The sequence below is a fragment of the Pygoscelis adeliae genome, unplaced genomic scaffold (assembly GCF_000699105.1).
Source record: "Pygoscelis adeliae isolate BGI_AS28 unplaced genomic scaffold, ASM69910v1 Scaffold37, whole genome shotgun sequence".
NCBI classification, from domain to species: Eukaryota; Metazoa; Chordata; class Aves; order Sphenisciformes; family Spheniscidae; genus Pygoscelis; species Pygoscelis adeliae.
In genome coordinates, this window is record NW_008825308.1 from 2,823,269 (window position 1) to 2,845,898 (window position 22,630).

Sequence of the window (22,630 nt, forward strand, 5' to 3'; positions counted from 1 at the left end):
AGTTATTTTTTTGCAAATATTTTTTGCAAAAATATTTTGCAAAGTTTTACTAGAATTCTGACTTAGGCAGCTAAGCATAGATACAACAGAGTGAAGATTCAGACCAATAGGGGGTTTTAAGCATGTTTTGAAATAAAACTTTTGCAAAGTTTTACTTTGAAAAAAACCACATTAACATGCAATTTGTATTTTTTGTAAAATTAGAAATGCCTTCTTCTGAGTACCCCATGTTCTACAGAGCCTGCTTAAAAAAAAAAAAAAAAAGGTACTTAGACACATACTCGTGTGCATTCCTAGCCAAGAAAAATACTTGAAGGTGAGATTGATTTGAAGTAGTTTAAATCCTTTAAACTTAAAGGTATCTGTGTTTTTTGTTTGGGTTTTTTTGGTTTTTTTTTTCCTCAGCGAGGGTGCTTCTCTGATTGGGGCTGTGAATTTGAATGAGAGCACAGTCAATAATTCAGTCTGAATAAGAGTCTCTAACCCATTCTAGAAACGTATGTGATGCAGGAAATCAATGGTGCTTCACTAATTTATACCAGATGAGTATCTAGTCCTTATGTATTGACCTCCACAGTCTTAAAAGTTTAGCTTTGTTTCAAATATGCATTATTATGGAGTTAACTTGTTATTATTGTTGTATGGCTGCCTCTGAAAAAGTCAAATACAACTTTCCATCATGAACATATCCAATTTAAAGCATATCTGATGACACAGACAACCACATGTAGATAAACACACATGCATGAACATTCTTTACTATAAGAAAAGCTTTTCTCTGACATATTATAGCAGATGACTCATTTAGTTTTCTTTCCTGAATAGTACTCTGAAGTGTTTCTATCTCCCCACTAACTGTATAGGAGACCTGTTAAGACTAGAGTTCTGAGTTAAACACCTAAACATAATACACCAGAGTGAAGATGCAGAGCAATAGGGGGGGTTAAGCATATTTTGAGATAAGTTTCTGTTGGAGGACTTGTGGGGATTTTTGTTTTATTGCTTTTTTTTCCCTATTAAAGTTGTTTACTACTGCACAGAACTAATACAATTGATTTCTTGTAGAAAAAAGAGCAGTACATGAAGAACTTTGAATGCTTATTGTCTTGATGTTCTAAACAATTATTTTGAATTTTTCATGTACTGTGATTTCCTCTGCAATTATAACAACATTAAAAAAAGATATTTTATATGAATTAGAACCAGATTCCTTTTCAAACACTAGAAGATTTAAAACACGAAGCTGGTGAAGGGTTTGGAAAACAAGTCTTATGAGGAGCGGCTGAGGGAACTGGGGTTGTTTAGCCTGGAGGAGGAGGCTGAGGGGAGACCTCATCGCACTGTACAACTACCTGAAAGGAGGCTGTAGCGAGGTGGGTGTCGGTCTCTTCTCCCAAGTAACAAGCGATAAGACGAGAGGAAATGGCCTCAAGTTGCGCCAGGGGAGGTTTAGATTGGACGTGAGGAAAAAATTCTTTACTGAAAGAGTGGTGAAACATTGGAAGAGGCTGCCCAGGGAAGTGGTTGAGTCACCATCCCTGGAGGTATTTAAAAGACGTGTAGATGAGGCGCTTAGGGACATGGTTTAGTGGGCATGGTGGTGTTGGGTTGACGGTTGGACTCGATGATCTTAGAGGTCTTTTCCAACCTTAAAGATTCTATGATTCTATAAGATCCAAGCTATTTTAATGTGTAAACAAAAGTCTGAAACATACTGAATGACTTTCCAGCTGTATCTAACAATGTCTTCATAGTGATAATCTTCTTCGTAACCTTTTCTTTTCCTAAAAATAAAATTCTTCAGGCAGAACTGACAATATAATAAGCACTTCAAAGCTCAAAAAGCTATTATAAGTATGGTTAGCTATACTGATATTACCTTTATATTAAAAGAACAACATTAAGCATTCAGCTCAAGAAATACTTTAAAGTATATAAGCATACCTAACATTTTTTTTTTTTTGGTAGGGCCCATTCTACCTACATCCCAATCCTCCTGTTTTCCAGCACAGCATAATTCTGTAAACACTGATGTTCATGAAGCTGTCCTACCTAGACCTGCATTCTAGTTCTCCTGCTGCTTGCAAAAGACTGAATTTGCTTCTCTTTCATTTGAAGAGGGTGACTTAATCACCAAGCAGTGATGTATGCTGATTGTCATTGCCCATCACCATTTCATTTGAAGCTGAGCCACTGTGAACATGCAAGTAGGAGTCTTTGCATTAAATCACAGAAAAAGGGACCTTGATTCTAGTCTAGTGATTAGGGCACTTGAAATTGGAGCTCATTCATTTAAAGCAGGTGTCCAAATGACACTTATCTCCCACTGTAGGTGGCTATTTTTAACAGTGAGTCATTTGCCCAAAGACATTTTGTTCTTCCATTCACATAATGGAAAACATTACAAATGTCTAGTCATCCAGTCAGAATGGTTCAGCTTCATGGTAGTCTCATGGTATCGCTAGGTCAAAACATTAAAAATACTTATACACAGGTCTTCCTTGTTTCTTCACAGAGTTTATCCTTTCATTTTAAATGTAGCTATCCCATCTACAAAAAGACCCTGGAAACTACTGATTTTTTCTAAAGAACAAGACTGCCACATAAGATGCATAAGGGAATGCTGCATAAGAAAAGACAGCAGTCCCTACCAGTCACTGCTGAAATATTATATTTCTATCTCAAAAAATATCCTCTAGGACAGCAGGCCCAGGTCATTGCTCTTGTCTCCAGTATCACCTCCCACTTAAAATGAGCATCAGATAAAACAGTCAGTCCCGAGCAGAAAAGGCAACCACAAAACATCTTGTACTTCCACACTCCCTGAACTGCACTCAGTATTCCCCACTTCCTTGGAAACACAGAAGTTCCTTGTATTGGTTGGCTGGACATTTCTTTCTCAAAGGTCCTCTCCCCATCAGAGGCAGTATTACAGATATTGAACATGGTGTGGCTGCGTGGCACAGATATATAACATGGGTTCGTTAGTCTGGTAAGAGACTAACATCTAATAACTTAATAAGATATCTTTGTAGAATGAAAGCAGCAGCTGTGGATAGGCTGACTAGGAGATAACTCACAGCACTCTCACAGTATCAGGCAGAGACCAATGGATTTAAGCAAGCAGCATGTGTACGTATCCTTTTTCATAATCCCTGGCCAAAATTACAGGGTGTAATGCTAGGGAAGGAAACAAGTAGCAGGAGTGAGTCCTAATGCAAAGGCAGCACTTTTTCTGTTGGGAAATGTGAAAGATGCAAAACATCCTGATTGGACTGAGCTTCCAGGAGAGGAAAATGTTACAAAAAAGGCAACTGTGGGAAGATGACATAGGGGTATTAACTAACATCATCCACTCTGGGGGGGGGGAAGAAGAATAGGCTTTACCAGGATGCTGAGGGTACCAGTAGTAGCAAAAGGTGTATATGGGGCAGCCCTAATATAGAAAGAACATTCTGTGTGTCCTCCCAAACCCTAGAGCAGCATGCTTTACCCGCAGTCCATAATGTTTGCTACCGTATCTCCAGTGATGCTGTTATGACCCAGACTGGGTGACTCAGGGGGTCGTAGCAGTTTTGTGATTCCCTTGGGCTAAATTAAGGTGAAAAAACACCAGGCGACCAATTAAACATTTTATTTATGGAACATGCAACTTAAACTTGGAAAGCGTAATAATAGGAGGCGTGGATTCTATTGAGACATTTATAAGAAGAAAAGGAAAGAGAGGAAAAGGAAAAAGAGAGAGAGAGAGAGATCACCACCCTTGGATCCCGCGATGACGATGACAGACATGGCAATCCTCCAGTGATGGGCATGCACACAGCTTCTTGGAGCGGTGCCTTTTATAGTCTAGTCCCCGCCTTTCGGGGAGTGATGTAGCTCCTGATCCTTTGTGCAGGTGCCATTGGGGGGGGTGGTTGTGAGCCCCTTCCTCAAATAAACTCTGTATGACCTCTGGCTATATATGCTGCATTGTCCTTCTGGGCCTATCAGAACATGGAACTGTGCACCCTCCGGCACACCCTCCACATCCTGAGTTATCTGACCTCTCATTTAAAGTTTATCGCTGCTATGCAGACTGTGACTTGTTTTACCACAATGTTTGAGACATTAACTCCTTCAGTCTCTCACAGATGCCCATGTGCTTTTAAGATTCTAGTATTTTAAACTTATTTTTTTGATTCGGGATGCTGTAAAATACTGTAAGAGCTGTGTTGCAGTCCCAACAGGCTGGTGGTTTTGTATTTTGGTATTCTTCCACACATTCCTTAATAATGTGCCTCTGATGTCCTCCAGTCTACACCACCTTCTGCCCACTCAGCTAATCCCCCTTGTTTGCCTAGATTTAGGTGCTTTCAGACTCCCCACTTACATCCCCTTAAGCTGCCCATCCTTTCCATAGCTATGTCCCTATGCTGTCTCTAGTTTCTCTAAGTCTTTAATACAATCTACCTTCAGTCCCTATGTTTACATCTGCTGCATAGTTATCTAGTCTATGATGCTCTCACAGACTCTGCTTCCTCTTTCCTTCTGTTTCTGATCATACTGGTTCTGACTCCAGACCCAGGCAGAAAATTCATGGATTTTTGCATTTTGCACTGGGAAAGAACACAAATGAGGATTTTGACTTTACAGTTCACTCAAGGAGCGCTACTCTCATCAAGGAAAGGGACCTGTGCTTCTTGCTGATAAATGCTTTAAAATTTTGTTTAATTAATTTTAAATATGAAAGAACAAAAAAAGGAAGGAAAAAAAAAAAAGGAAATCCCTTCATTTTCTTGATCCATAGCCTCACTAGAGTACTAGTGGAAAGGTGGACTGTTCTTTGGCTCTGTTACTGTTACACACTAGCACAACTTAAACACACCATGGAGTGTTGCCTACAGTTCAGCTGAAATCCTTTAAACTGTGGACAACATTAAGCAGGTTTTCCCACCTGTCACAAAAGGAGATTAACCACCAGACTGTGCAACCAAAGATAATATGATGTTTCTGCTGATCACAAGAGGCCACCACCTTTTGAATAACTTAGCAATTCAGGCCTCAGGGCTTATCAGGGATTGTTTTGACCGATTATGGATCTTTTTAAACTGTGACTGCAAAAATTGTTAAAGGTCAGGAGAGGGTCAAGAGGGCTATGTCCTTCAGATGAGGGATACTGACCCTGCAGTATCTTATTTCCTATAACTTAGCAATGGCTTATTTTGCTTCCGCTTAATCCTGATTCTGCAGTCGAAGGGCTTAACCATATGTGGTAATGGTCTAATAAAACTAAGTAGCAGGTAAGTGACTAACTAACGTGAGCTAATGAGGAAAGAAGAAGTGACCAAACAGACTTTGTAACAACACATAAGAAAAATCTTTGGTGGACCTAAGACTGAGGAAGAAGAAACCGTTGCCTTTACCATCAAACTCCTCCCAGTGGAGAGTCCTGGATGCTAATGACTGAATGCAAATCTTCCCTACTAAGTGAAGACTGATCTCATTAACCTTTAAGAGAGGGATGTGGAAAGGGTAAACATAACAAAGGGGAAAAGTTTAGGTACTATACAGTCTGTGTATAACAATTTTAACTGCATCATTCATGGAAATTAGTAGTAAGTGGATAATTGGACTGCATATATTAGGATCATTGTAACTGAATTAATATCGTTATTGTATTGTGAATAGATTGTCAAGACATGAGTAAGATTAATGAATCATATTTTCACATGAGTTCCCTTGCTCCCCTTTTTACACATAGTTTTTTTGAGAATAACAGATTTTTATAAAAGATACATTAAAGTAAATAGCTGTAGCAGCTGTGTTCTAGGCTGAAGCAAATGCTGTCAGCATGTGATAACCATACTCTGAACATTTGTGCTGATCTGAACAGGGCTAAGATATAAGGATGATAAATTCAAAATAGCTGGAAGGATGAAGTAGACACAAGTTGCACTGGTTTTGGAGAGGTAAGTACCAAGAAAAAGGATTGCAGAAGGTAGCCAAGCTCACATACTTTCCCAAACTCATCTCACTGGTTGCAGTGTCAGGAACAGAATACAGGGCTAGATGGACAGAGTCCCACCCCACTGATCAGAACCCAAAACATTCCTAATGTCCTTCTGCAGAAGTCTCAGGCTTTCAAGAGTTTTTTTTTTGAGTTTGGGGTTTGGGGTTTTTTTGATTGGTTTTGTTTTGGGTTTTGTGTGAATGGCATTCCTAGAATGACATTCAAAGTCCTATTTTATGAACTTGATCCCTACTTCCTGGGCCACGTTTGATTCTTAACTGGTAACAGTGCAACACACACTTAGTCCAAGAAGATTGGTTTGAAATGTCATGTTTGTCTTCCTATAACTGAAGATGTGGTTCATTTGATCAGAAGTACGTATCCAGGGATGTTTTGAAAGGCAGTACCAATCTAATGTATGTCAACACACACCATGTCTACAATCAAAGCTTCTTCTGCCTGACAAAATTTATCTTTAGGGTTCAGATGCACCTTACACAATTTACTTGATGGTTACTTCTAGACTTATCAGGACGATAAATATACATAATGGGCATTTCAGGCTTATGTCTACAACCTCAACAGGAACTATATAAAATCTCTCTCCCCAAGGAAATTAAAAAAAAAAAATACTGCCCAGAATAATTTGTGTGTTGAAATTTAAGGCTAAATTCACTCTTAAGAAGGATGATTTCACTCAGAGCCTTAAAATATGTAAAAAGACAACAACAAAAGTAGTCCACTGTGCAAAGTGTGAACTGTTAGGCATTCCTAGCTTATTAGGTCAAGTTCTCTTATTCATATAGTCAGAGAAATAAATTTGTGAATCATGATGAAAATTGTGTGCCAAATTCTCAGCAGTGTGAAGACTACATTACTACTTTAGACAACACTAAAGGAATCTTTGAGTAGAAGCTGTGGTGCAGAAATACAGAGCTGAGGCAGGGTCTACATGTGTGCCTACAGTGTCATTTTGGGATTTAGATATTCACCTTCCTTGATAGCTTACTACTCAGTTTTCAGAATTATAAAGAAGTGTACAAATTGCAGAGCTGTGGAAGAAGAACAATTGGTCTTTTAACTAAAAAATACCAGTAATTCAGCAAACATATATTAATAATTCAAATTCTGCCTAATAGCCATCACTAGAAATGATTGGCAGTTTTAGAACCATATACTTATGTTTAACATAGGTAATAGTAATTACTTATTTTGAGTAAATAAATGTATGTTAATGGAGTAACCATAATAAATGTGGTTATAACAGCATTTTTTTAAACTGAATTCAACAACAACATCTGTATTTATTGATTTAATGAAATTTAGATGCAGATTAACACCTGTCATCTGATGGCTAAATTATTAGGAAGGACAAATATTTAGTAATTTAAAGTTATTAATAATATTTATCACAGTAAAACATATTTTGCTATTGAAGTTTGGTAAAAAGTGAATTTGTTCATGATCTCCCTAGCTGTGACAAAATCAAACCTTTTCTTGAGACATTTCTACAATTTCATAATTTGTTGTCAGATACTCATGTGCAATGATCACAAGCAACATCTCAAAAGTTCCTTTTCACTTACTTTCGAAGTTCCATTCTGTCACTGTGGTTTATCTTTAACGACACTGCTGGCAAGGGCTTTATTATATTTTTTTCATTAATCATTTAATTTTCCTGATGTGCAGCTGACAGTTAATCCAATTTGTCATGTCAGATACTTAACTGTTGATTAGAATGCTGATTAGGTGTTTGGTGATTCAGATACTTTAATTATTTTCATGAATTAGAAGAATTTACACGTAAAAAGAACTGTGACAAAGCTGTTAGAATACATACATATTCTAATAGATCTTTAATAACTGAAGTCATTCAGTGACAAACTAATTACACAACTTTATAAAGAATGAAGGCATTGTTTAGTTTCTCCTAAATCTATTGAGCACCTGCCTGAAAATATACAATTATTTTTTTTCTAGTTTCATTTTTTTAGTGTAAACTTCTGGTAGCATAAAGTCAGGAATTAATATATTTACTGGGGGGGAAAAAAATATTTTCCATGCTATTTTTTCCCCTATAAGGCTTCCAGGAGATATCTTACATAAAGCATACATTATTTTCTGTGGTCATTCAGAAAATATATTCATTTTGCACAGTCCCTGCGCATAATGCCCCACTGCAAGTATTGTGTAACCTCATTAAGATCAATAATGTTATTGAAACCAATAGCACTTAATGAAGCAAAGACATTTAAAAACCAACTTCTAGCTGCTTAGATCCCAAGAGAATTAATGTTAAGAATATTATAACTGTACAAAACTGACCCTTAGGCATTTTGAAAAAGCTGTGTCATGCCAGATATTGAGAACTCGGTTCTTAATGCTATAGAAAATTTCCACCTCTTCTGTGAGCTGTTTATTTTGTTTGCTTTAGGGTTTTTTATTAGCTGTTGTTGTGTTGGGTTTTTTGCTTAGTTTTTGTTCCATTTTTTTCTCCAGCGAGTGCAGTTGTATATGCAACATACCCAGATATTACACAGACTCATAAAACACTCCCCAGATAATATCATGCAAATTAATATTCTTTAGTCTATATCTACCACTTCCAGCAAAAACAAAATACTGCTGCTTCTTTGGACCTTCAGGAAGACACACATTTGTATCCGGTAGTTCACTATTTATACATGACAAACCTAGTCTCTGGGGAAATGGTGTGGGAAAACAGCTGCATCTTGCTATGGATAGGACTAAAACTAGCTGATGTTTGGTATTTACAAAGTGAGGTCATAATCTTTTGAGCATGTGCCATACTAGAATTGAGGCATTTTAAAAACAATGGTCAGCTGCTGTCCATGGAAGCAGTCTGGAATACCTTGGAGAAGAAAAGGGATAATACTGGCATATCTTTATGTAGCAGAAGTGACATCATTTTGTTATATGTTTTTACACACTCAAAAAGCCTAATACCCTGGACCATTAATAATAACAGTTTATTTTAGAATAAATACAAACAATCAGGGTGTAGTAAGCATTAAGTTATTTTACTTGGAAATCATTGAAAGGGAATTTACTCTTGATGCTATTTATAGGGAGCTGGAAAATGTCAGAAAAGAGCTCTTAGTACATTAATACATCTGGTAACAAGAGACTTTTTTAAATAACATCCTGCAAGATTATGAGCTTCAGCTACAAAGTGGTGCTGAAGTCTCTCTCAACATCTACCAAAGTCAAGTGAGTAGTTTATAACCTGATCTTCTCAGGCTAATTACAGATGCGCTTTTGTATATAGTAGGAACTGCAGAAGAAATAAAGGCATTCATAGCCTTGTTTGTTATTAAGGAAATTGGGAAGAACAAGGTTAACAACATGACCAGAAACAGCAGGATCATAATAATGGCATGCAAAAAAGACTTAGGGATGCAGAGCTTAGTTTATCAGCAAAATAATCTGTATCTTTTAAATATGTATGAAGATTTAAACAGACAATTTTCTGTAATTTACCTACCTACTGCATACTATCATTATATCTTCCTAGATAAAGAGAGAAGCATGAATTATGGAGATTCTTGATTGTGTTATCAAGCACTCTTGTACCTTAATAATAGCTGCTTGATGGTTTGCTCTTTGCAAGTAATGCCAGAAAAATTTCCCCACCAAACTTAAAAATTGTTAAAAGAATAAATAGAAAGTGTGTTTTGCAACTATAAAAGTGCTTATTCTAAAAAAAAAAAAAGTATAAATGTATAGGTTTTATATGTTAAGAATTTTAAAAAAATTAGACTTAGTAAAAATTGTTTTCACAAAGCTGCAGTTAGTAGTTTGAAATTCTTTTCACAATAATCAAGGTTTGTGCCATGGTCTTGGCATTCAAAAGCCATCAGTCACTTCTACTGTGAGCAGTAAACACTATTTTACAGCTTTCTCAATGCCTGAGGAATGCTGAACCTCTTACTTTAGCTAGAGTGCCCAGAATCAAACTACACTTCTGATGTTATAGGACTTTGAAACAAATTGGCCTCAAGCACGCTTTTTACCCCAAAAGTGAAGAGAGAAAGTACAGAAGAAGTTTGACTGATAGCTGTCAAGAACACAAATTGTATTCTTAATTGAATTTTGTCTTGAAGGGAAAATAAATTAAATACAGTGTTTAAGATGACACTAGTTATTTCCATCGAACTGTCTCTTACTAGGATTCTAAAACTACAAAGCCCTTTGTTGCAGAAATTTATGTTCCCTTTACCTGTTGTCTGTCAAAGCCAATTCTTTTCATTAATGTTATTGTTGTCATTTTTCTTATCATTAATATCTACAAGAATTTTATTAATTTACAGTCACTGAACATTGAGAGAGTCAGAGAGAGAGAGAGGGAGAATGGAAAATATGTACTGAACAAAGAGGAAAAAAAAAATTAATTGGCTGAACTTGTCTCTGCTTGGCTAGAGTGATTCTATAGCCTAGGGATAAAGAACTTCAGTTCAAAGAAAGATGTCCTGGATTTTAATCCTGGATCCCAGTGCCATTTATGCATTTTAGTCATTAATTCTTAAAGTGAAAAAGCTAAAAAACGAACAAAAACAATAAAACTGCTTCTGGTATAGCCTGGTTTATTCTCTTATGCCAGTCCAACATTTCTTTTAATGGATGCTACTTATTCCTCAAGAGGCAAGGAATGCCAGCTTCAGAGTAGCAAATAATTTCAACACTTATACAACCTTAGTAATCTTACTTGGACCTTATCCAACTTGTTTAGAAATCAGTAATAGATATGCATTTTTCTGTTCATTTTAAATGGAGATGGTCAAGGTCCTGCATATGTAAATTATGTAATACATACCTAGCTCTAACTTTTGCTAGTAGATTTGTAAAAGATGCACATACACAGTTGTGTATATGTAAATCTAACAAAAATGTAAACAGTTATTCATTCTTCCCAAATAAGGATTTAACTGATAAGAAACACTGTTAAAAAAAAAAAAAAGCAATTCATATCTTCTACATAAGATTTGTCATGAAATATTAATTCAGAAGTGTAACGTTAGCATGCATATAGGGTTGCAACATAGAGTAACATAAAATCATCTATGTCTGAGTCACTTAATTTTTCTACCAAGGAGGAAATAGCAGGTTCCTGGAATATCAGCCTTTAGATGATAACAATCATGATAAAGATGATAACAAGAATTGTGGCAATCCAATATCCTAAAGACTGCTGTGAATAGATCCTAGGCTTTTTCTGGATATATTACTCTTTAACATAAATATTCCTAACAACCCTGAAAGTGTGATAGGTCTCCCACAGAAAATATAGTTCAAGTGATCGACAGATTGATTGATCGATTATCTGTCTGTCTATCTATCTATCTATCTATCTATCTATGTGTTTCATTTCTATTAATAAAATAGTGCAAATTATATCAGTATTTTAACAGCCTGATAGTTATAAAAAGTGATAGTTATGAACCATCTAAACATCTTTGGCAAATCTGATGGCATTTTAATAGACTGGAAGCTTTTATTTCACTCTATCTTTGCTGATAGCTACATGATACACAGTATGCATAAGTACTTCTGATGGCTTTGGTATTACACAGGACTTAAAACACCCTACAGGCATTAATTGCAAAAAAAGCTATCTGAAATAAATTGCCCAAATGGAGCTTGTGTTTGATTATAGCGGTGTGTGGTGTTTGATTATAGGGTGTCTGTATGTGTTTATATGTGTATGTGTGTGTATATAAATTCTGATTAATTGTAAGTAGTTCCTAACAGATGTATAATAAAAAGACATCATGCTGAAAAGTTTAAGATGAAACGAGGTCAATAAAATGAATGCTTCTTCATAAAGAAAGCTGTTTAAGAACTTCAAGAACTTTGAGGATATGAGCAGCCTGTTAATGTAAACAGAATTAATCTAGTGAAAAGCTAAACAAGTCCTTTGAAATTAATGGTAAAATGCTTTATTTGCATAAATTTTAGATACTTCTAAAACCTTCTTGGAAAAAAAGCTGATGCTGCTTCAGAAAATGAAAAGATCTACAAAACTGAGATCTATTGAAAGGTTCTCAAAATGGAGATGCAGGAACAGACTCTTAGCTGCTGTAAGAGTAACACCATTTGGGGCTGATGCAAAATATGTATATTGTGTAGCACTGACACTTTTGCTTTGAAGGTATGAAGTTTTGACCTGAACAAGTCTTTCACAGGAGATTTAAATTATGCCAGAATTAAAATAAAATGTAGTTAGTGAATGTGAGCTAAGCATGGTAGTTAAACTTGCTGAGCACAGGTAGTTGTGTGACAACAAACCAGGTGTGTCTAAAAGCCTGTTTTTCTCCAGTGTCTTAAAATAAGACACTTTTCATTCACAGGTGAGAGGAAACTTTGTATAGTAGTTAATGTCAGTCATTTCCAGATTTAAGCTACCTATTTAAGACAAAAAGGTACCATTCTGATTATTCATGTCAACCTAATGAAAACTGCACACCACTGATTTAAAGACAACATTTGATGGAGGATTGATGAAAACTTACCGGCTTTTAATTATGCCAATGTAGAAAAAATCTTAAATAAAGCAAAAATATCTGATTTCCAATTTGAACTTTGCTAACTTCAACTTGCCCTTGTTTCAATTTACTGGGTATTTTTTAACATCAGAGTTGACATTTTGTTCTGTAAAAATAACCATAACCTGTGAAAAACATGCCTCTTAGTGTTCTGTTTATGTAGTTTTAGTTACTCCTTCTGTCATTGTAAGGCATATTTTCAAGACCACAAAACACGTGTATCTATCTGCAGATGCATATACATATGCACGCGTGCCATCTACATATGTATGTAGGTGTGCATACATTCTATGATATAATGAATTCAGGTTTTTCAGGATTCTTTTCGAAGTGTCAGTATCAGGATTGGGCATATTTCTTATTGTTGTCTCAGAACTGTCACCTATGAAGTGACACCATTTCCAAATTAGAATCTGAAAATTTGAATTTGAAGCTTTATTTAGAATGGGGTACGAGAAGTTGTGGTATATGTTCTCATACTTTTCCAGGGACCAAGGAGTGTTTCTGCATGCAATTTGACAGCCTTAATATTATCAGTTCTATACGATCAAGTGCATTGTTCTTTATAAATTCATATTTTGATCTGTGCCTTCAGATAGATAATTTCTTAAAAAAAGAAATACTTAAAAAACCTTGAAAGCATCTGCTCCCCTCCCCCATATAAAAACCTAAACTCCTCCTAATTAAGACAAGAATAATTGCACACACCTTCTTTGATTTATTGTTTCAGGGAACAGACTAAGCATGGTGAAGAAGCATAACACAGTTGAGGACCACAATGTGTCTGAAATAGTAGCCAAAGCACAGCCTGACACGTTTAGCAAAAACCGGCTTCAGTTAGTGCAATTATTTGCAAAGTGATTCCTACTAGACTGTGAGAAGCATGCATTCTGCAGCAGTCCTAGCAACCAGACAGTTCGTATTGGGGAACCTGGAGTATTCAGCTGCTTGCTTTCAGTTTGTGCACTTGTGTTTCCGTTGCAGTTTTGCATGCCAAATGCTCCAGCTAACTGGGGAAATACAACATTGGTTTTCAAGGAGACATGAAAAAGCTGAAATGGAGGATTACTCTGAAAAATATCGTAAAGGAGCCCTCTCTCCTTTCCATAGTGATACACGTTAAAGTATTCAATTTTACTGAGGGAAGGTAGAATCCCTTATAAACAGAAGGTAGAAGGTAGGATACCTTCATCTCCCTTATGGAGATGAAGGACTTCTTCCAATGTAGATTCAGAATAAAAGCTTGAATTTGTCTTTGCCTTTAGTGGCAACTTAGGAAGACTGTCCATCTTAGTCATTTAATCTTTGTCTCTGCAGGCTATTACTGTAAATATTTTTTTTATAAGCACAGCAGCGTGGTGGAGTCAGTATCAAAAGACAGCTCAGAGAGACAATACACTTACTTCAAAGGATCTTCTCAAAGCTCTAACAAAACTCAGCAGGCAGGGTGACAGATAAATATTTCATATACATCAAGAAAGCCAGTTTAAGATTTCATCCATAGCAACAGGAAATTAAGAAACCAAACATCTGAGGAATATGCATTCAGGTAGACCAGAAAATGAAGAATCAAGACCTTATGGCACAATATCATGAACATGGATCATCATTACATTGCTTCGACTGAGAAACATACACTATGTTGAATCAAAGACATCGGATGATTGTGACATTTGAATAATATAGTTGTCAACTCTTGGAAGCACTGAATCTTGCATTCATATGCACTGGTAAGTGACTGCGAAAACAGCAAATTGTTGTGAAAAGAGACCTTGGTTTATTATCCAGTCTTCTAACCATTTCCCAAAGGTAATTTTCTTCTTTTTAACTGGTAATACTAAAACCAATGCAAATAATACAATTCTTTACTGCCCATTCTATTACTGGTCTGATCAAATTTCAGATATAGTGAAATTCTCAGTGGCTTCAATCTCTGCTAAATGAAAAATTCAAAAGGAGAAAATTTTCCAAGAACACCCACTTAATTGCTTTTGGGATATATTCCACCCTCATTTTGTACTATTGTCTGTGAGATGCTCTAGCCTCTTTGATATGAAAATTTCATACAACTTAAAATGCACGCTGTAAGTACAACTTAAGGTACAAGACTGCTTGTACTCCATGTAATTGTTCATTCTCTGAAAAAGGAATTTATAACATTTATAAGGATTATACTGTAGAGACCTGTAACAGAGACATTAAGATTGGTACAAACGAAATATGAATGTAAATGTGTGCAAGATTGGAACAGGCTGCCCAGGGAAGTGGTTGAGTCACCATCCCTGGAAGTATTTAAAAGGCGGGTAGATGAGGCGCTTAGGGACATGGTTTAGTGGGCATGGTGTTGTTGGGTTGATGGTTGGACTCGATGATCTTGGAGGTCTCTTCCAACCTTTAATGATTCTATGATTCTATGTATGTGCGTAAGTACCAGAAGTAACAGCATAGCAAGGGTTAAAAACATGGTCTGTCCTGATAAAAAGAACACCATTCCAACATTTAAAAAGTTGATGTCAAGAACATAGCCTGCACTCTCCCATATGACCACATGTGTATCTACACTAAAAAAACAAGACGAGCGAAAAGGTGGTAGCATATCAGTTATGCTCTTTGTTTTCATATTAGCCCATCAGGAAAACAGATATATTTCCATCATAGAAAAACAGGTAATGCAACCTTGCTCAAGGTTTATGGAGATGGAAATAAGCAAGACACTGAATGAAAGAACCAGCCAATAACAACTGATAACTCCTAAAAGGTATAAAAGCATAGCAAGGGTTAAAAACATGGTCTGTCCTGATAAAAAGAACACCATTCCAACATTTAAAAAGTTGATGTCAAGAGCAAATGGCCTGCACTCCCATATGACAGCACATGAATCTCCATTCTAAAAACAGGAGGCCAGCAACAAGGTGGTAGCATATCAGTTATGCTCTTTGTTTTCATATTAGCCCATCAGGAAAAGAGATATATTTCCATCATAGAAAAACAGGTAATGCAACCTTGCTCAAGGTTTATGGAGATGGAAATAAGCAAGACACTGAATGAAAGAACCAGCCAATAACAACTGATAACTCCTAAAAGGTATAAAATAACTGTCCAAAACCTAGTTTATCACTGCCACTCAAGAAGAACCCCAGAGGTGTGATGAAGACCTAATAGCTGGCATCCCTTGTCCTCCGCGGCACACATATGTTCTTCTCTGGACCACTTGGGCATATACATCTTGGATTCTGTGAGTATGAGTTTATGAGAATATGAGTGAATTAAGTCTATGAGACAATGAATGCAAATGGGTAACATCAACTCAGAGATTTCATAAATAAATATAATTTTCCTTTCCAATAAGGTCTCACTCTGAACTTTATTATGTAAAATTCTTACAGTACTGCTTTTCTTAAGTAATGTAGGAAACCACTAAGAAGCTGTATGATGCTGTGGTGACAATGTGTGTAACAAACCAATAAACTAATCAAACTACTTATGAAATTTATATAAATTTATTTTAATTGAAATTAAATTTACAATCCAACATAAGTGTCTGAATGTCACACTGGCAAAAGACAGCTTTTATCCTAATGTGTTGTTGGAAGGCAGCTGGGGCACAATCCTGGAGATAAGGGCCAGGAAGTGATTTTGAGTCTCAGGAGGAAATTAACCTCTGCATCTATGGACTTAGCGTGTGTACTTAACTAAGAGGAAGAACACTTGCTGGTCTTTCTTCTTGGGTTGCTGGACTAGGATTTGCTGTATTTATGTCCCGTCCTCCCATCACTTCCTTCCAGTTTTCCTGGGGTAAGCTAGAATTCAACAACTTCAGTAGTTGTTTCCCTCTTCTGGAGGGGTGGAGGGGTAAATGAAAACCTGGTTTGGGGTGAATGTCCAACTAGCAAAATTTGGTCCATTGACAAAGCATGTTAGGATAAGGTGCAGGCTGTATAATCATATCTAGTATTGCTGGATATTTAATAGTGGATCTTACAACAATTGCTTTCAAAATTGTAAGTAATCAAGAAAAGAAAAATTACAACACAAAACGAGGAAAATATTACTGTGCACAGTTCTGTAACTTTTCATTTAAATTTACCCAACTGGAAAACTCACATGAAAAATGGTTTAATGGAACACAGAGTCTTTATAAAAATTGTTTTTTTACTCCATGAACTTGCTGCTAACGTCATATATTAAGTTTTTATTCCATCTGGATATCTATGAAAATTTTAACCCTATGTTTGGTAGTTCATCTCAAATTCCAGCAGTTTTGGGAAAAGATGTTAAGAGCATATCCATTGATATTTTCCAGCATCATAAATGGATTCAAGTTCTGATTCTTTGAGGAGATTCTCCCAAGGCCTGATTTGTCTGAAGTAAAATAAAATAAAAGTAATATACACCAGTTGAGGATCTCTCTCAGCAGTGAATTCATAATTACACATTAATCTGACAGCTTGCACACTACTTTATCTGGGGGAAGAATATTCATTGGAGAACTCTGTTCAATCAAAAATTGAAATGCTTCAGAATCTTTTTGTCCAGCAATATTTCATATTGATGAAAAAGGGAAGTTTGGGCCAGCTCAAGGCATCAGACTGACATTTTTGGGGTTAAACATGTTTATGTTTTCATTTAAATTATTTGAATATTTTTTCTGTGTTATTGTTATGCTCCACTTAAATATGTCAGTCATAATAAAAGATAGCTTTCAACAGTATTCTAGAACAAATATTTTACACTTTTTTAAAGTTTCTGGTTTCTTTTTTTTTTTTTAAATAACAATATCAGTCTTGAGATCTTTCAAAAATTAATTTCCATCTTCTGTATTGTAGGTACATAACACTTTTATATGCATAATACAGTTTTATTGGAGGTAAGCTCATTGTGCACTGAAGGTAGTGGAAATGGAAAAGAAATTTTCTCACAGATTTGCAAAATTTTAGAAATAATTCATTCTATATGTAGAAAGATGAGTTAACTCTAAAAGCAAATATTAAGGAAAAACTATTCCTCTACAGGAATAATTATTTCCTTATTCATAAAGTTTTGTTTGCTTGTTTGTATGTTTGTTTGTTTGAAAACCGCTGTTTAGAATTACTCATTTAAAAAACAGTATTACTGAAAATTAATGATGAGTTGTTTTGTTTGCTTTTTTTGTAAATTAACCAGTTACATTTTCACTTTTACTCTATTATTTCTTTTCTTTCCTTTTTCTCTCCAGAAGTAACAAGTTTTGAAGAAAGGGTTCACGTGTGTTCTCTCATACTGAATGTTCTCAATCATTCTAATGTTTTCCTTTTAATTGTTGTGTCTCTTTAGTCCATCTGATATAAATGGAAAGGAAATCCCAAATCTATAATGAAACAAAAATCTGTATTCCTTTTTCTCCTCCAAGAAAACCTCAATATGCAGCTAGGAGTGTGTAGTTCCATTCAACTTGGGGGGGGAGGGGGGGGAGAATCACATGAACATTATTTTCAGAAAGAAGACAGGTAAAATAAACTCTAAAAGATTATGACAAACTAATAGAAAAATAACATAATGAACCAGTTTCTTGTAAATGTTTTCATACATAATTAAAACTGAACATCAAATAGATTACAGTCATGTCTACTAGACCATGACATAGAGGAAAAAAAACACATTTCCACCTAATTCTGCTATTAGAAATCTTTCATGACCCTGAGCAGAATGCGTTCTGTTTTTTATGAGAAACAGAAGAAAAGAAAGAAAGAAAGAAAGAAAGAAAGAAAGAAAGAAAGAAAGAAAGAAAGAGATTTTAAATAATTTATTTTCATAATTAATTGATTTTCCCTGGGATGTGTGAATATGATGTGTAATTTTGTGTGTATCAAATTTTGGGACCATTTCAATGTCTACTAACCTAGGTTTCAGAAATTCTGTAGCTAACGGTCCAAAATTGGATATTATAGTGTGCAAATATTGATGCAACTAAAACCACAGATGACCCCAGGAAACCTTTTTCCTGGGCTCTTCACATTTAACAGTTTCTTACATAAAACAAGGAATCAACAACCTTTTATCTAGTGAAGAAAAAAGAAAGAAAAATGGAAGAAGCAGCACTAAAAGTTAAGTAATTTAGGACTTAATTCAGAAAAGGACATAGGTGCTCTAGGCTTCTTTCTCCACAACTAAGATTAAAACTTAACTCTTTGGCACCTGTCTGATGGTGGATATGACTAACTTTACGAAGACACACGTTTTGCTTTGACATTCCCTAGTTTCTCATAACTCTATTATGCATACGTCCCAAACTCCCTTGGTACTAGTCAGTTTGCTTATCTCAGGATGTGATCCAGTGGGACGGTGGCTCTGCAAGACCAATACTCAGGACACTCAGCAACACAGGAGTAAAAGGGGTTCTGGATACTGCCTTGAGATTAATTCTGTCAATTCATTCCATGACTGCCTTTATGCATTGCAATGTGCAACTTCTAGTGGTTAAATCCACTACTAATGATAAATATTAGACTGGATATTTTCCATCCTGGTTTGGATGTCTGTAGGTTAGGCATCTAGTCTAGACATTTCGACTCTTTGTATAGTCAGTGACAAAAAAATTCTGTCCTGTTAGTTTTTACATTAAATGATATGAGCAGCCATCTGCTGATAAATCTTTCCTGTTTTGGTCCCTTTTATATCTTGCAAAACCACATAAGCATAACAAAAATTTCAGAAAGGGCAGAAAACAGTGCCACTACTTAGTGATTAAAGATATACAAGGCTTTGAAAACCTATGCTTTCACTGCAGTATTGCTAAGTGACGACAGGAAAGCTTTGATTATCATTTAGAACAAATAAAGCATTGATAAATATGTTTAATAAGTTCACTTATGCAAACCAGCTTTCTTAGCCCTCATCCATGTTCCATCTACTTCCAAAACATAACTTGAGGAAAGACAAAGGAACAATTCATTGTAAGTTAAACTTGGAAACTTCTTTGATAATTCACCCAAGCCAACAAGCAGTCAAACAAGTAGATTTGATCCAGACCTATAAATAAATGAGATATTTTTAAAAATTATGAAAACATAAGACAAATACTTAACTATTCAGAGACCATAAACTGAAGTATAACTTCCAGCAGATTTCAGTTTCTATTATTAATTTTAACAACCTTTTCTACAGCCTTGTTTCAACTACAGCTTCTCTTACACAACTAAACCTGTATTTGTCCTTTCTGTGTACCTGAAGTTGTCAGCTGAACTGGACTCAAGTTTACATTTGTCATAGGGATAAAACGGTAAGATGGAAATAGGCCATATTGATTTATCTTCAGGCACACTCTCCTTTCTGAGATTTAGTGCAAAAACCTGCAATTTCTACTAAAAGGTGGGTTTCTGAGGTGCAGCAGCTTAGCAAATATACTAATAAATCTAACTTACCTGATACTATGTTCCTGTTGAATAGCCCATGCCCATGTTATTACACCTCTTACCCTTTATAACAAGGGCGACACATCAAGGCGTTTATCAGGAGTGATGCTTGGTCTTTGCCTGCTCCGGTATTATGACCAAGCTTGGTTTGGCAGAGTGCTAGTTGGTGTGGGCCAAAGTGGTGCCAGACACAGTTTTAACACCTTAGCAGTGTAGGCAAGGGAGTTTCAGTGCCCAAGGGACTTCTGTAGCACAACTTAATTTACAAGTGCAAACACAGACAATGAAGTTGTACAAATTTATGTAGCAACAACACATCACTAATTTTTCGAGACTCAAAAACTGTCATATGAGCCAATATTGATTCATTCTATACATAAAGCAGCAAATTTGGTACAGAAGAATAAATCCTCAAATAGAAACCAACTCACTTGGTATGAGAGATTTTCCAAGGAACTTTCTACTTTGTCCACAAACAGTTTATAAGTAAAAACTTATACTCAAAAAGCAAGCTTTCAGGCAGGAAGAAGCCCACTGAACTATTTTTATAACTCCAGAGCTAAAAATTCAGTGGTCTTAACTCCAAGTTTTGAAGCTAATATTCATTTTAGAATATTACTCAGGTAAATGAAAAATGAAGTTATTGCACAGTAATTCTACAGAGATTTTTTTTTTTAGAGTCAGAAAAAAGTTTGTCAGTAATTATTCTGCTAAGGACTAAAAAAACCCCTTTTAAATAGAAAAAAAAAAAGAGTTTGCTTTTAGTTTGGAAGGAGAGTCCTCTGCACTAAAAATATATTCTCTATTTCTCAAGAGCTGTAGTGCCTAGGTTTACTTACGTGAGAAAAATGAAGTTTAGATATCATTTTATTTATAAACAAGTTCTCTAAACTGGTGGATCTGTTTCTAAGTTTTTAGACTTTATTTTCATTTTAGAGTTTATTACTCTTTACAATTTTTTTTTTCTGCATTTCATTTTTCCAAACTTACATTGTGCAGCCATTGGGATCAAGCTGGTGATTGAGGATTCTCAGGTGCAGCAGTGCTGCAGTAACAAAGTACATGAATTGGCAGATCACTGAGCCACATTTATATGAATTTGCATTCTTTTAGTGGGTGCTATATTCTCAAGTGAACTATTTTCATATTGAGGCTTTGTCACATCATGTGCTTAGCACTTTTTTTTTTTGATTATCATTTAGAACAAATAAAGCATTGATAAATATGTTTAATAAGTTCACTTATGCAAACCAGCTTTCTTAGCCCTCATCCATGTTCCATCTACTTCCAAAACATAACTTGAGGAAAGACAACAGGAACAATTCATTGTAAGTTAAACTTGGAAACTTCTTTGATAATTCACCCAAGCCAACAAGCAGTCAAACAAGTAGATTTGATCCAGACCTATAAATAAATGAGATATTTTTAAAAATTATGAAAACATAAGACAAATACTTAACTATTCAGAGACCATAAACTGAAGTATAACTTCCAGCAGATTTCAGTTTCTATTATTAATTTTAACAACCTTTTCTACAGCCTTGTTTCAACTACAGCTTCTCTTACACAACTAAACCTGTATTTGTCCTTTCTGTGTACCTGAAGTTGTCAGCTGAACTGGACTCAAGTTTACATTTGTCATAGGGATAAAACGGTAAGATGGAAATAGGCCATATTGATTTATCTTCAGGCACACTCTCCTTTCTGAGATTTAGTGCAAAAACCTGCAATTTCTACTAAAAGGTGGGTTTCTGAGGTGCAGCAGCTTAGCAAATATACTAATAAATCTAACTTACCTGATACTATGTTCCTGTTGAATAGCCCATGCCCATGTTATTACACCTCTTACCCTTTATAACAAGGGCGACACATCAAGGCGTTTATCAGGAGTGATGCTTGGTCTTTGCCTGCTCCGGTATTATGACCAAGCTTGGTTTGGCAGAGTGCTAGTTGGTGTGGGCCAAAGTGGTGCCAGACACAGTTTTAACACCTTAGCAGTGTAGGCAAGGGAGTTTCAGTGCCCAAGGGACTTCTGTAGCACAACTTAATTTACAAGTGCAAACACAGACAATGAAGTTGTACAAATTTATGTAGCAACAACACATCACTAATTTTTCGAGACTCAAAAGCTGTCATATGAGCCAATATTGATTCATTCTATACATAAAGCAGCAAATTTGGTACAGAAGAATAAATCCTCAAATAGAAACCAACTCACTTGGTATGAGAGATTTTCCAAGGAACTTTCTACTTTGTCCACAAACAGTTTATAAGTAAAAACTTATACTCAAAAAGCAAGCTTTCAGGCAGGAAGAAGCCCACTGAACTATTTTTATAACTCCAGAGCTAAAAATTCAGTGGTCTTAACTCCAAGTTTTGAAGCTAATATTCATTTTAGAATATTACTCAGGTAAATGAAAAATGAAGTTATTGCACAGTAATTCTACAGAGATTTTTTTTTTTAGAGTCAGAAAAAAGTTTGTCAGTAATTATTCTGCTAAGGAGGGACTAAAAAAACCCCTTTTAAAAAGAAAAAAAAAAAAAGAGTTTGCTTTTAGTTTGGAAGGAGAGTCCTCTGCACTAAAAATATATTCTCTATTTCTCAAGAGCTGTAGTGCCTAGGTTTACTTACGTGAGAAAAATGAAGTTTAGATATCATTTTATTTATAAACAAGTTCTCTAAA